At 39.8% G+C, this 14,115-nt stretch overlaps 1 pseudogene; it reads right to left on the reverse strand.

Annotated features, from left to right (window-relative positions):
• Window positions 1-3,437: 3,437 nt before the first annotated feature.
• LOC118994353 (mitochondrial import inner membrane translocase subunit TIM14-like) lies at window positions 3,438-6,250 on the reverse strand (annotated as a pseudogene).
• Between the last annotated feature and the right edge of the window lie 7,865 nt (window positions 6,251-14,115).

Genomic DNA, 14,115 nt, shown 5'->3' on the forward strand with positions numbered 1-14,115 from the left:
CATAGTCAGTAAAATGGGCTCCTCATTATCTTGGCTATTATTCCAGGAATCAAAGCTATTATCACTGCTCATACCTTATTCTACATAACTCAGCCACAATACTCAGAGAAGTGAGAAAATAGGTGATAGAGTGAATAACACGTGTTCAGAACCACATTTCATGCAAACCACTCATTTCGCAGCTGATTCTTTTCATTTCAAGTTTTTTATTACCAAGGTAATACATGATATTCATAAAACCATGAACAATGAGAAATGTATAAATTAAAAGTACCTCTTCCATTCTCTAGCCCCATTTTGGGGATGAAACCGGAGAGATATGCCCATGCACATACACTTTTATTCACAAAAGGGTACTAAAACACATTGTTTTGTCTTTTTTGTTCTACCATCTATTCCTGCCATCTCTTTATTACCAACATTTTATTTTTGGGGTGCTCTCACAGAATTCCATTGCAAGATCTATTGTATTTTATCCATTCCCTTTTTGGAAGTTTATTCCATACAAATATTTAAAGAGTAAACATCTTTGAACATAACTTTGTGCATTTATGAGACAGTTTCTGCAAAATGAATTGATAGAACTGGAATGGCGTTTAAGGGAATGCACATTTTTACCTTTTGCTGAATGCTTTCAAATAGCCCTCTAAATCAGGCAAAAAAAAAGTTTCATTGCTTTACATCAGCAAAACGAAAAGGAAACCAACCATATGGGTAAATATATGTGCAAATGATGACTCAGACAGGGTTTTATCTCCAAAATATATAAGAATTCACATGACTCTACCCCAGGAAGACAAACAATCCAATTAAAAATGGGCAAAGGACCTGAACAGATGCTTCTCCAAGGAGGACATATGGAGGGTCCAGAAACATATGAAAGGATGCTCAGCATCACTAGCCATCAGAGAGATGCAAGTTACAACCACAACAAGATACCACTTCATAGGGGTCAGAATGGCCATTATAACAAAATCAACAAACAACAAGTATTGGAGAGTTTGTGGGGAAAAGGGAACCCTAGTGCACTGTTGGGGGGAATATAGACTGGTGCAATCACTATGGAAAATAGTATGGAATTTCCTTAAAAACTAAAAATGGAACTGCCTTTTGACCCAGCAATTCCACTGCTAGGATTATACCCTAAGAACCCTGAAACACCAATCCAAAAGAACCTCTATGCACCCCAATGTTCACAGCAGCACAATTTACAATAGCCAAGTACTGGAAGAAACCTCAGTGCCCATCAGTAAATAAATGGATCAAAAAAACTATGGTACATTTATACAGTGGCATTCTATGCAGCAGAAAGAAAAAAGGAGCTCCTACCCTTTGCAACAGCATGGATGGAACTGGAGAGTATTATGCTAAGTAGAGGATCTCACCTATAAGTGGAACCTAATCAACAAAAACAAAGAAGCAAGCAAAATACAACCAGAGACATTGAAATAAAGAACAAACTGACAGTAACCAGAAAGGAGGGAGGAGAGGGATAACAGGAGAAAGAAGGATAAGGGTCATCAAGAAACATATACAAAGGACACATGAACAAAGGCAACAGGTGGTAAGGTTGAGGGTAGGGGGTGGGGGGTGGGGCGTAGAGGGAAACGTGGTCACAGAAAAATGGAGACAAGTGTACTTGAACAACAACAATCAGAAATAAATAAATAAGTTTCATTGTTTTAATTTGCATTTTTATTAAGTTTGTAATGTATGGAATCTGAATTCTCTCAGTGATATACACATACCTGTATCATTTTTTTAGGTCAAAGTTGGGGCTAAATTCACTTTTAGATTCAGAGTTCCAAGCAGCTGAGCCAGTCCTCTGTACCTTGACAAACTTCCTTCCCAATGAAATGAGTCTACTATGCCAAGCCAATCATAATATTTATCACATTGCATTTTAATTACGAGTTTATCAGTCTCCCATTAGATTGTGGTGCCTTGAGATTACAGACTTTCATGTTCATTTTGCCTTAAAGTAAGTATCAAATTATTTGTTAAATGAGTAATTGTAACACAGGAGCTCCAAACCAAGGAGCTGCTTAAGGGTTCATGATTGTGGAGAGCAGGACCAATAAAATGTCATTGGTCTAGTTAGGTAGCATAAAGTGTGTAAAACAAAGTGGAGTCACTCATGTCAACCAAAATGGTTGTCAGTCAGTCATGACACTTCGGGTCAGAGGGAAGCTACCTAAGCCACTCTAGACACATCTGGCAAAGAGATACACCTAAGATATCTGCACATGTGACCAGAACAGCCATGTCTACAGAGCAAGGCTCTCAATAGATAGGCTCCTGAGCAAATTCCACACTTGTCCTTAGGAGTTCCAAGACATTATCAAGAGACCCAGAAGGGTGGAGTACCACTCTCAAAGGTATGATTCAGGCAAGCTTCAAGCCACTGCTGAGACAGCCAACCTCCACACACCAGAGTGCTGCTCCAAGCCATGCTAATCTCCCTTGGCATCAGCTGCTGGAGGCTCTGCCCTGCTTGACTGAGGACTTCATCTGCTCTGCTGCCCACCTGGGTCTGGAGATCCTTCCTTGCAAGATGCTGATGACTCCCTTGCCTACCATACTGTCTCCTGGACCCGCAGACTGAGAGTCTGGGCCTCTGGTTTGTTATCCCCTATTGATTGCTCTGTGTGTGTGTTATATTTCTCTTAGACTGTTAGAGTGTGAGTAGGATATTAATGCATGTTGACGTTCTACTTTGAGTGAACCTGCATTCAATAAAAGCTGAGTAAGTGAATAGCATAGCTACTGAGTGTTACTCTTGTCTCTTCCTTGGTGCCAGGTTGTTCAGCAAGCAGCAAGCCAAGCAGTTGCCAGGCTGAGTTATAGGAAAAATATATCAGGAACATACACTCGCAACAGTGATATTCTGAAAAAATCACATGGAGGACCAGCATATGTGAACATGCTGTGGACATGTCATTTATCACTCACATTATGGGGGTTGCCCTATGGTGGCAAGTGGGGCAGGAGAGATGGCACCTGCCCCACCTCCAACTTTAGTGCTTCTTATAGGGTTGGGAGGGAGCAGTGGCAACAGGGAAGAAGATACAATAGCATGTGGAAATGCTACAGGTTTGTGATGAACACAGGGGCCTTGAGAGACTGTTTTCCTCATTCCTTATGGCTGCTGGCCAGGCAGCCATCTGTTCTCTGAGGTGGAGGGGCCATGTCCTGAGTTACCCCACGGTAATACATAATATTTCTATTTAAATGGTATGTATTTATCCATAATTATTGAGCACTCCAAATATTCCATAATCTGACTTAAAATCCTCAAATTTAAACAAAATTGTACCAGGCTTTGGCTTAGTTTGTGCTAAATCAGTTTTAAAATTTGTAGCTTCAGGACATTTTATAAAAAGTTGGTACTTTGAATACATAACTAACAAAAACTTAAAATTGGTCATAAATTTACTTCATTTTTTAGCTTAATCTTCTAGTAAATCTTAAGCTTCATTGATTTTTGGCTACTATATAAGGAGATCCTCCCTTGTCTGGGTGATTTAAAAGTATAATTCATCAATGAGCATCTCTTATTCTTACTTTATCAGCAGTAGGGCTTACACCTCATATTAATACTGCTTCTCTTTTCATAATTTTGAGTTTGAACCCACGTCTGTAATAGCCACCACTGAAAGCCCTCTTCAAGTGTAGTTCTAGGGTTCATACACAGGGAGCAAAGAATTGTTAGAAATGTTTAGGAGGTCTCACAGATTTTGGTAGACTTTGTAAAACTTGTTCACTTGAGGCCCCATATGCTTCATGGTTTGCAGAACATAACAGCCTGCAAATCCTGCAGCAGCAATGGTCAGTCTAACTGCTATCACTGTACTGACCAGGGCTCTGGCTTAGCTCCCCTGCCTCCATTAAGCATACAGTTCATTCCAGCCCAGAGGCTGCAGTCACGATCTCCATGCCTCTACCAGCTTATTACATTGTTTAAAAAAATTAGCTACAATAAGCTCTCTCTCATACACTCTCTCACACACATGCACACATTTACTGGCTGTTTGTATTTTATCTATAAACTATCTGGAAATAAATAATGACTAGCCAAATGACAATTAAAAAGTATTCAGAACTTGAGAGAGAAAGGGAGTCAGTCACCACCACTAACATTTGGCAGAGACCCAAAGGCAGGAGAAGTGGGAACAATTCGTAGGGGGAAAACAAAGGCTTTAGTTTTCCTGAACCCTGATTGGAGGTTGTTGGCCTACGGAAGTTGGAGGCAAGCTAACTAGCAGCCAACATCATATATGATAGGTTAGTAGATCATTTGTGGCCTTCTCTGGCTAGTCCCAAATTTGATGCTGCAGAATAAATTAAGGAGGCTGTCAGTTAGTGATTAAGTTCTGGCTGTTTTAGATCAATGGCCATAGCAGTTGTGGTTTGACTTCCCAGACAGGTTGCTGCAGACTGTGGATTAGAGTTCCACTTTTATGTCTGATCTGGCCATTGTCCATTAGTATATTCAGTCTCTCGATTGCTTTTTCATTGCTGTTGCTTATACATATTTCTATCGGAATGTTGATCTTTTTTTCCTACCACAGTTTGTAAACCTGGAGCAGGATCACCAATGTTGTGGTTTCAGTCTTCAGGGTTACTATGTAATTTAAAAAAATTTATTTCCATTGGCTTAGGAGAGACTTTTCAAGACTAAGAAGCATATGTGTACATGTCTTTCCACAATGCTCAGGAGTAAAGGGGGGATTTCAACATTGCACGTGCTCTGCAGAAACAAAGCAAACCTATCTGGCCCTTGCTTGAGGCATATGTAAAGTGGAGAGTGGGGGTACTATTTAGAGCAGAGTTTATAATAACTTTGCAGAATGGGGAGTAGAATTCCCAAGATTCATGGTGGAACCTTCAGAAGGAACATGCTACATAGTGGTTTCTGGTGTTGGTGTTACTCTGTACAAGGCTTACATTTAGAGGTCTGGGAATATTCATCATGCTTTAAGACAAGAATGTCAAATAAATAGTATGCATCTATTAATCTTTAATCTTGTGAGAGTAAGCACTGAGTCACTCACCAAAAAGTCAACATGCATCTCTTTTGGAAACAGCAGCATGGGATCTACAAAGCTTGGGTCTGTCACATCACCTGCCTCCCACCTGGCAGCTTTGGAGTTCCTTTTACCATTTCTGAGCTCTGACGTGTGCAGTTCTTCTTTTAGGGTACTGCTGTCTGTGGACTACTTGTTCCTGGGTGTTCATTTCTACCTGTCTCTCAAACAGTGGTGAAAGGTGTGCAGGTATGAAAGCCCACCCATTTCTTGGGTTTGACTTATACTCCAATCTCCAAAGGGACCCCCTCTGCAAGTGTTTACCTGAGAGGTCACCCTTGCTTGACCTCCTATTTTTCTCTGTCCTGCCCCCTCCACCCTCTTGCTGGTCTCCCCTGGGGAGCACCTCCTTAAAAAATCACATTCCCACCAATTATTGTTTCAGGGTCTGCTTCTAAGAAACAGAATGAAAATATCACACAAATTCCTAAGTCCGTCACAGACTGGTGTGAATTTTAGAAAGTCATACTCTCTCCACATCTCTGTCCATATCTAGAAAATAAGAGTATATACTAAGTTATTTCTACTTCCTTTAAAGAGTTAAAACTCTATGAGTTTTATTTTTCTTTCAATCATGGTTGCATGTTATATTTCCTTTAGAAATAGGGTTCTTAATCTGGGACTCACACATGGCTTTCAAATGGTCAGTGAAGGTGTGGAAACTGCATGCAAATTGTGGAGGTGATCTTTTTCCCTTGCTTGGGAGAAGATTTGTGTTTGTAGCTTTCATTAGATTTCTAAGGCATCCATAACCCACATCACAGTTAGCAACCACTTATAGCTTGTTCACAGACCTCAAGACAGGCTGTGGGAAGAGCAGTGTCATATTCCCCCAAACATTAATCTTTTCAGATTAATAATGATTTCATTAAAACACTTAATATTTGTTTTTAAATGGTATAAAGAGTATGTGCTCATTGTAACTGTGCAACAAAGCTAACACATTCCTCTTTGCCCAGTCTTCAATGGTCTTTTCTTTTGTAAACATAGTTATTATGAGTTCAGGCTTTTTTTTTTTTTTTGACCTTGCAGTTGGGATTTAATATAAACAGCAACTTTTTTTCAGACAAGTGTTGGATAAACTAGCCTGGCTTTTCTAAAAAAGAAAACACATTTGTGATAAATAAAGAATACAAAATGCACTTACTTGAGCTTCTCCCCATGTTTCTCTCTTCTCATACACAGACAGATAGGCAAACAGGTACACAAACACAGGTACACACTAACATGAGCATCAGAAAAACACTCTAGGAGGGAAGATGGTGGCAAGATAGGTAGGAGCAGAATCCACTTCCCCCTGTGTGTGGGTGAAACACCTAGCTGACCTTTTGAGGAACAGAGTGAACAGCCAATGGTAGCCCAGCATATATGAAGATTGGAGACCAAAAATTATAGAGGACATTGACAAATCAGACAATAAAGAGACTGCTTCAGGATAATAAGGTCCCTGGGACCAGCGTGGGGACCAGGGCGGGCTGCAGCCCCAGACCCGGAGCCCACCAGGTCTGCTGCAGGATTCTTGGGAGAGAGCCCAGTCAACAGCTCCCCTGCCAAACAAGGTTTGAACAGCAAGAGGAGAGACCTGAATGCTTGAAGTCACAGTGGGGGAATAAGGATGAAGTGCCAAACACACAGGAGCAGTATGCACCCACCAGGGAGACTATGGACGCTGGCTGGGAAGAGTTGGGCAGTTACGGACACTGACCCGGATAGTCCCTGGTCTGGTTGGAGAGTTGGGCTGTTTGAGAGACCAGGTGTTTGTTTGGAGCGGCAGGCTCTAATAGGAGGAATTTTTCAAAAAGAAAAAAAGGGGGGCACTCAGTGGCTATTTAGGGAATTCTTCCGCAGCAGCGCCCCCTGCCCCACCTCCAGCGCTCCTAACCCCCAGCCACAGCAGTTGACTCTGGCTACAGCAGCTGAGGCCAAGTGTTCACACCCACAGCCCCAGGGGCAGAACACTCCTGACCCTGCTGCCCAGAGGCACCTCACAACCAACCCCAGCACTCCAGGCAGGCACAGCAGCAGAGAAGCCTGGTGTCTGCATTCCCAGTTGCAGCCACAGCAGAGCCCCAGGGCAGACTGGCTTTCTAAGAGGAAGGCAGAGACACCATCACAGAGGAGAGCTGCAGGGCTCGGGGAGTCAGCAATCCCCAGGAAGACAGACTTAACTCAGTGTGGAGGCTGAACTATCCTGAAGAGACTCTGAGAGTCACTGGCATCTAAAACACCAAAGAGTAAGAAGGTGATATGTGGGTTTCTCCTAATTGGTGCACCTCAAGGACAGTGCAGCTGGTGGACCGAAGGTGTAGGCTGGGCTCAGAAGGGCACGGGGGTCCAGCAGTGATCTTAGGCACTGGCCTGGAGGCTGGGCAACAGTGAAGAGTGCCACTCAGGAAGGGAGAAAAGCAAAGCCAATCCCTCCTCAGCCTGCTGCAGCCAGGAAGACTAGAAGAACTGGCTTGGTGGTTTAAAACCAGCAGAAGGCTTTTTTAAAAAATGTTTTTAATTTCTTTTTCCATTTCAGTGTCTTTGGAACAGGCTGACAGTGACCAAAGGGGAGAGGGGAGGGAATTTCAGGGGAAATAGGGGAGGGATTTAGAGGAACATATATAAGGGATACATGGACAACAACTGAGAAGGGTGGAAATGGGAGGGGGGAGCACGGGGGCGGGATGGGATGGGAGTAATAGACAGAAAACTGTACTTGAAAAATAATTAAATAAAAAAATTGGGAAACCCCCCCCAAAATAATTTCTTTTTCCTTTTTCCTTTGTTCTTTTAAATTCATTCTTCTTTCCTTCCTTTCCTTTTTTATTCCTTCTTCCTTCCTTCTTTTTTTTTTCAAATTTCCACAAGTGAGACAATAAAACCTGGAACTGTGAAAGGACCAGAGTTAGACCCAAAGAAGGGTCATCCCAACAACTGTGACAGTGGGATGAATTTCATGTTGCTATTCCAGAGAACTTGCAAGTTACAGTATATTTGCATTACAATTATTTTTCATTATTCTTACATCTTTTATTTTATTACTACTTTTTCTTTTTCTTCTTTCTGTTTAGTCTTCTTCATTGGTTTGTTAAATTACATTGTTTAACTGGTGTCCCTTGTACTCTCGTAGTTTTTAATTTTTTAATTATCCAGCTTCCACTTCACTTGTGTTCCAGCAGCACACTCACAACAACCCAAAACATATGGAACACAATGAAGGCAGTCTTGAGAGGGGAGTTCATAGCAATACAGGCCTCTCTAAAAAAGATAGAAACATTTCAAATAAACAACCTAACCCGATGCCTACAAGAACTTCAGGAACAACAACAAAGACAGCCCAAAGCAAGTAGAAGGAAGGAAATAACCAAGATCAGAGCAGAATTAAATGACATAGAGACTAAAAGCATAATTCAGTAAATCGAGGAACTGGGTCTTTGAACATACATACAAAATTGACAAGGCTCATCAAGAAAAAAAAGAGAGAGGACCCAAATAAACACAATCAGAAATGAAAGAGGAGAGATAGCAACTGATACCACAGAAATACAAAGTATTGTAAGAAATTACTATGAAAAACTATATGCCAAGAAATTTGAAAACCTAGGCGAAGTGGGCAAATGTTTAGAAAAATCTAATCTTCCAAAACTGAATGAAGAAGCAGAAAGTCTGAACAGACTGATACCAGCTGATGAAATTGAAGAAGTAATAAAAAAACTCCCATCACACAAAAGCCCCGGATCAGATGGTTTCACAGGAGAATTCTACAAAGCATTTAAGGAAGAGCTAACCCCTATTCTTCACAGACTATTCCAAGAAATCCAAAAGGAAGGAAAACTCCCCAACTCTTTTTATGAAGCCAGCATCATTCTAATCACCCAAACAGATAAAGACACAAGAAAGAAAGAAAACTTTATGCCAATATTACTGAGAAACATAGAAGCTAAAATCCTCAACAAGATATTGCCAAACCACATCCAGCAATACATGAAAAAGATCATACACCATACCAAGTGGGGTTCATCCCAGGGATGCAAGGATGGCACAATATTAACAAAGCAATGAAAATAATGCATCATGTGAACAAAAGCCAAAAATTACATGTTCATAGAAATAGATGCAGAAAAAGCATTTGACAAGATACAGCATCCATTTATGAGAAAAACACTCAGCAAAATGAGAGTAGAGGTAGCATACCACAGCATAATAAAGGCCATATACAAGAAACCTACAGTCAACATCATACTCAATGGGCAAAAACTTAGAGCTTTCTCACTAAGATGAGGAACAAGACAAGGATCCCTCTTTCACCACTCCTATTCAATATAGTATTGGAAGTCTTAGCAACAGCAATTAGACAAGAAAAAGAAATAAAAGGCATCCAAATTGCAAATGAGGAGGCAAAAGTGTCACTGTTTGCAGATGGCATGATAGTGTACATCATAAATCCTATAGACTCCAGCATAAACTACTCAACCTAGTAAGTGAATTTGGCAAAACAGCAGGATACAAAGTCAATATTCAGAAATCAAAGGCAATTTTGTACATCAACAATGAAACATCAGAAAGAGAAATTAGGAAAAAAATCCCATTTGATATAGCAAAAAGAAAAATAAAGTACCTAGGAATAAACCTAAGGAGGTAAAAGACCTACACACAGAAAATTACACAACACTAGTGAAAGAAATCAAGGAAGACACAAACAAATGCAAACATATACAATGTTCATGGATTGGAAGAATTAACATCACCAAAATGCCCATACTACACGAGGCAATTTACAGATTCAATGCAATACCTATTAAAGTACCAGTGACATATTTCACAGACATAGAACAAACATTCCAGAAATTTATATGAAACAATAAATGATGCTGAATAGCAGCTGCAATTTTGAGAAAGAAGAACAAAGTAGGAGTGATCACTATACCTGATATCAAACTGTATTATAAGTACACTGTAATCAAAACAGCCTGATACTAGCATAAGAACAGGCACATAGACCAATGGAACAGAACAGAGAGCTCAGAAATAAACCCAAGTCTCTATGGTCGATTAATATTTGACAAAGGGAGCAGAAGCAAAAAACTGAGTAAAAATAGCCTCTTCAACAAATGGTGTTCAGGGATCTGGACAGCTACATGCAACAAAATGAAACTTGAGCACCAACTTACACCTTACACAAAAATAAATTCAGGGTGGATAAAAAACTTAAATATAAGTCATGACACCATGAAAGCCCTAGAGGAAAATATCAGCAGGAAAATCTCAAACATTCCATACAGCAGCATCTTCTCTGATATGTCCCCCAGAGCAAGGGACATAAAGGAAAGAATAAACAAATGGGACCTCATCAAATTAAAAACCTTCTGCATGGCTAAAGAAAACAGTATTAAAATAAAAAGAGAACCAACCATATGGGAAAACATATTTGCCAATGATACCTCAGACAAGGGTTTGACCTCCAAAATATATAAAGAACCCATATTACTCCACTCCAGGAAGACAAAAAAAATTAAAAATTGGCACAGGACTTGAACAGACACTTCTCCAAGGAAGACATACAGAGGGTCCAGAGACGAATGAAAAGATGCTCAGTATTGCTAGCTATCAGAGACATGCAAATTAAAACCACAATGAGATACCACTTCACATTGTTGAGGATGGCCATCATAAACAAAGCAACAAACAAGTGTTGGAGAAATTGTGGAGAAGAGGAACCCTAGTGCACTGTTGGTTGCACTGCAGAGTGGTGCAACCACTATGGAAAACAGTGCAGAATTTCCTCAAAAAACTAGAAAATGGAACTGCTTTTGACAGACCAACACCACTGCTGGGATTATATCCAAAGAGCCCCAAAACACCAATCCAAAAGAACCTACACACCCCAATGTTCTTAGCAGTACAATTTACATTAGCCAAGTGCTGGAAGCAACCCAGGTGCCCATCAGTAAATGAGTGGATCGAAATACTATGGTACATTTATGCAATGGAATACTACAAAGCAGAGAGAAAGAAGGAACTTTTACCCTTTGGGACAGGTTGGATGAAACTGGAGAGCATTATACTAAGTGAAATAAGCCAGGCAGTGAGGGACAAATACCATATGATCTCACCTTTAAGTGGAACATAATCAACAAAAGAAAAAAGCAAACAAAATATGACCAGAGACATTGAAATTATGAACAATCTAACAATAACCAGAGGGGGAGGAGGGGACAATGGGAGGAAGGGTTTTCAGGAACTACTATAAAGGACACATGGAGAAAACCAGTGGGGAGTGTAAAGCAAGGAGGGAGGGTGGGGGTTGGGGGCCAAGTAGGGGAGTGGAAATTCAGACAACTATAAGTAAACAATAATAAAATAAATTTTTGAAAAATAAAAACACTCTAGAATCTCTCAAGTGAAGTATTCAATATCTGCTTTTGACAAAAATAGCCCAGAATGTTATGGTTAAATCCCACTTGTTATGCACACAGTAGGTCAATAAATTATGAGCCAAGGTTATTCCAGTTTTTATAACCACTAGGTCCCATGGGTAAACTGCATGGAACAGGGAGGTGGAAGAAAGCACAGAAGGCTCTTCTTGAGAAATGAAGCATTTCCTCTTGTGCATATGGTTCAGTCATATGCACATGGGTATGTGCATATGAACATGATTAAGGATATATTATGAACCTGAATAATAAGAATGTATTCTTATTATTAAAATATAATATATCAAGGATATATTATTATCCTTGCATAATATCAATGTATATCATATGCACATGGACATGTGCATATGAACCTGATTAAGGATATATTATGAACCTGAATATAAGAATGTATATAATTATACATGCAGAAACTCACACAATGTATATGAAGGTAGTAAAAAAAAGAGTAAGTAATGGTGAATTAAATGCACTGAAGGATTTGGCCAGCATTGTAATAAGTGTATATTATGTCACCTTGATATTGAAAGGTATTTATATCTTTAAATAAGGCTTCTATGGGTTAGACATAAAGTGTTGAAGGTTTTGCGTGGATTGGACCTCGAAAATTATGCAAGCCCATTGCATACATGTATTCACAGTTTCACTCATTCTCTGTGGTTTGCACATAAATTTATTAAATATGTATTAACTGAACATGAGGTCCCACACTTGTTCCTATTGAAAATGCTGATTCCTGTACCGGGATACACAGTTTGGGAATAAAGACTGAAGTAAAATAGTAAACAAATACCTAATTTGCTTACTATTTATATGAATATCTAATTACTTATTGTGAAAAGTGTGACTTGTTAGTGATAAATAACAATAGGAATACTATTCATAATAAGTACTATTCTTTAAATTTAAAAGGTAGTGACATTTATTAAGATAAAGAATTCTCAAATGAGGGAAACAGGGATCAGGGGTTCTACTTGGACATGTTAAATCTGAAACTATTGTTAGACATTCAGGTGGAATTAGAGTAGATGAATAGGTAAGAATAGATACATCTAAAGCTCAGGGGAGAAAGGTCTGGGTTAGAAATAAAATGGAGAGTTATTAGCATGTAGTTGGTTCTAGGATCCATGGGGTGATATTTTACTGAAGCTATATAAGATGTCACCATTGGAGGAAGCAAGGTAAAGGATACATACATGGGACTTACTACTATTTTCACAATTGCTGGTGACTATAATTATTTCAAAATAAAAAAAAATAAAAAGCATGGATTGGAATAAGAATCCTTGGGATTAATTTTTAAAGGATAATGTGACTAAACATTTAAATCTAAACCATCCTGGACAATCCAGATATTTATATTCACAACTGTGGTTCAAGCCCTCCAAGAAGTGGATACCAAGATGAGATTTGATGTGCAGGAGAGTTGGGGAGAACACCTGTAAAGGATAAAGGGGAGGCAGCACAGGAGGTGCAGAAAGCATTCAGATAATGATACAGACCTGACCTGTGAAGGAGAAGGCAAAGGAGGAGGGTGGGCTAGGAAAGCCTCAGACTGCAACACAGTTGTCAGGGAAGTGCAATCAGAACCAAGGCAATCCTTGGGCCAAAGTTACCCCTGAAAGGAGTCCCACATCTCAGAGGAATAAGCCTGAATTATTACTTCCCAGTGCTAGGTTGGACATACAGCCACTTAGAACTTTCTTCCCTGGGCTGTGCCCACTCAGGATAGCCAGGATCCCAGAATTCTCTGTCTATACAACTCCTAGCCTGCAGCTGGGTATGAATAGATTTCCATGTCCAGACATTTCACAGTGAAGGAGGTTACTAGGGGCAGAAAGAGAAGGAGATGTGGCAATGGACTGAGGATTGGGGACCAGCTTTCCCTGTGTCACCACCTGAGGTTGGGAACTAACAGGAGTCCAAGAATCCTAATTGCAAACCTGATTTTCCAGGACATTTTGCAAAGGAACAGTTTTCAAGGTAGGAGAATAAACATATTTTATCAAAAGTTTGATGGATGTTTTAAATATTTAGGCATATGTTATAGGAGACTCCATCCATACCTTGTGCTAGACCACGCCAATGTTAGAACCACTTGAAAATTTAATGAAAGCCATGGTTGTACTTTCCTGAAAAATCCATATATAGACAGAAGATAACATTCAAAATATTTAAGAATTTTAAGAACTTGCAAATAACAAATTAATATATCGATCAATAAATTTCTAAATAAGGTATATAAGGTCTACCTAGAAAATACAGCCATTGTTAATATACCGAGAATGATTTGCATGACATTGATGTAACCCGGCAGCCAAGGAGAGTGGACTGGAATGTGCATGTGTGAACAATGACAACTTCATAGTAGTCAATGGGGGTGGTAGAGGCTATTGAGTAAGCATGTGTACTGTGTGGCCATCCCATTCAAAATGACTGAGCAGGAAGAGTGATGAATCTGCATCAAATTTTGTGTTAAGCTTGACCACTCCTCCATGGAAACTATTCGGTTGATTCAAAAGGCTTTCAGGAATGGTGCAGAGATGGTCAAGAATGTGTTGAAAGTGATCCACAGAATGGAAGGCCTGCAACAAGCAGAATACCTG

The sequence above is a fragment of the Sturnira hondurensis genome, unplaced genomic scaffold, assembly GCF_014824575.4.
Source record: "Sturnira hondurensis isolate 20B ecotype Veracruz unplaced genomic scaffold, ASM1482457v3 Scaffold0009244, whole genome shotgun sequence".
In the NCBI taxonomy this organism is placed as follows: Eukaryota; Metazoa; Chordata; class Mammalia; order Chiroptera; family Phyllostomidae; genus Sturnira; species Sturnira hondurensis.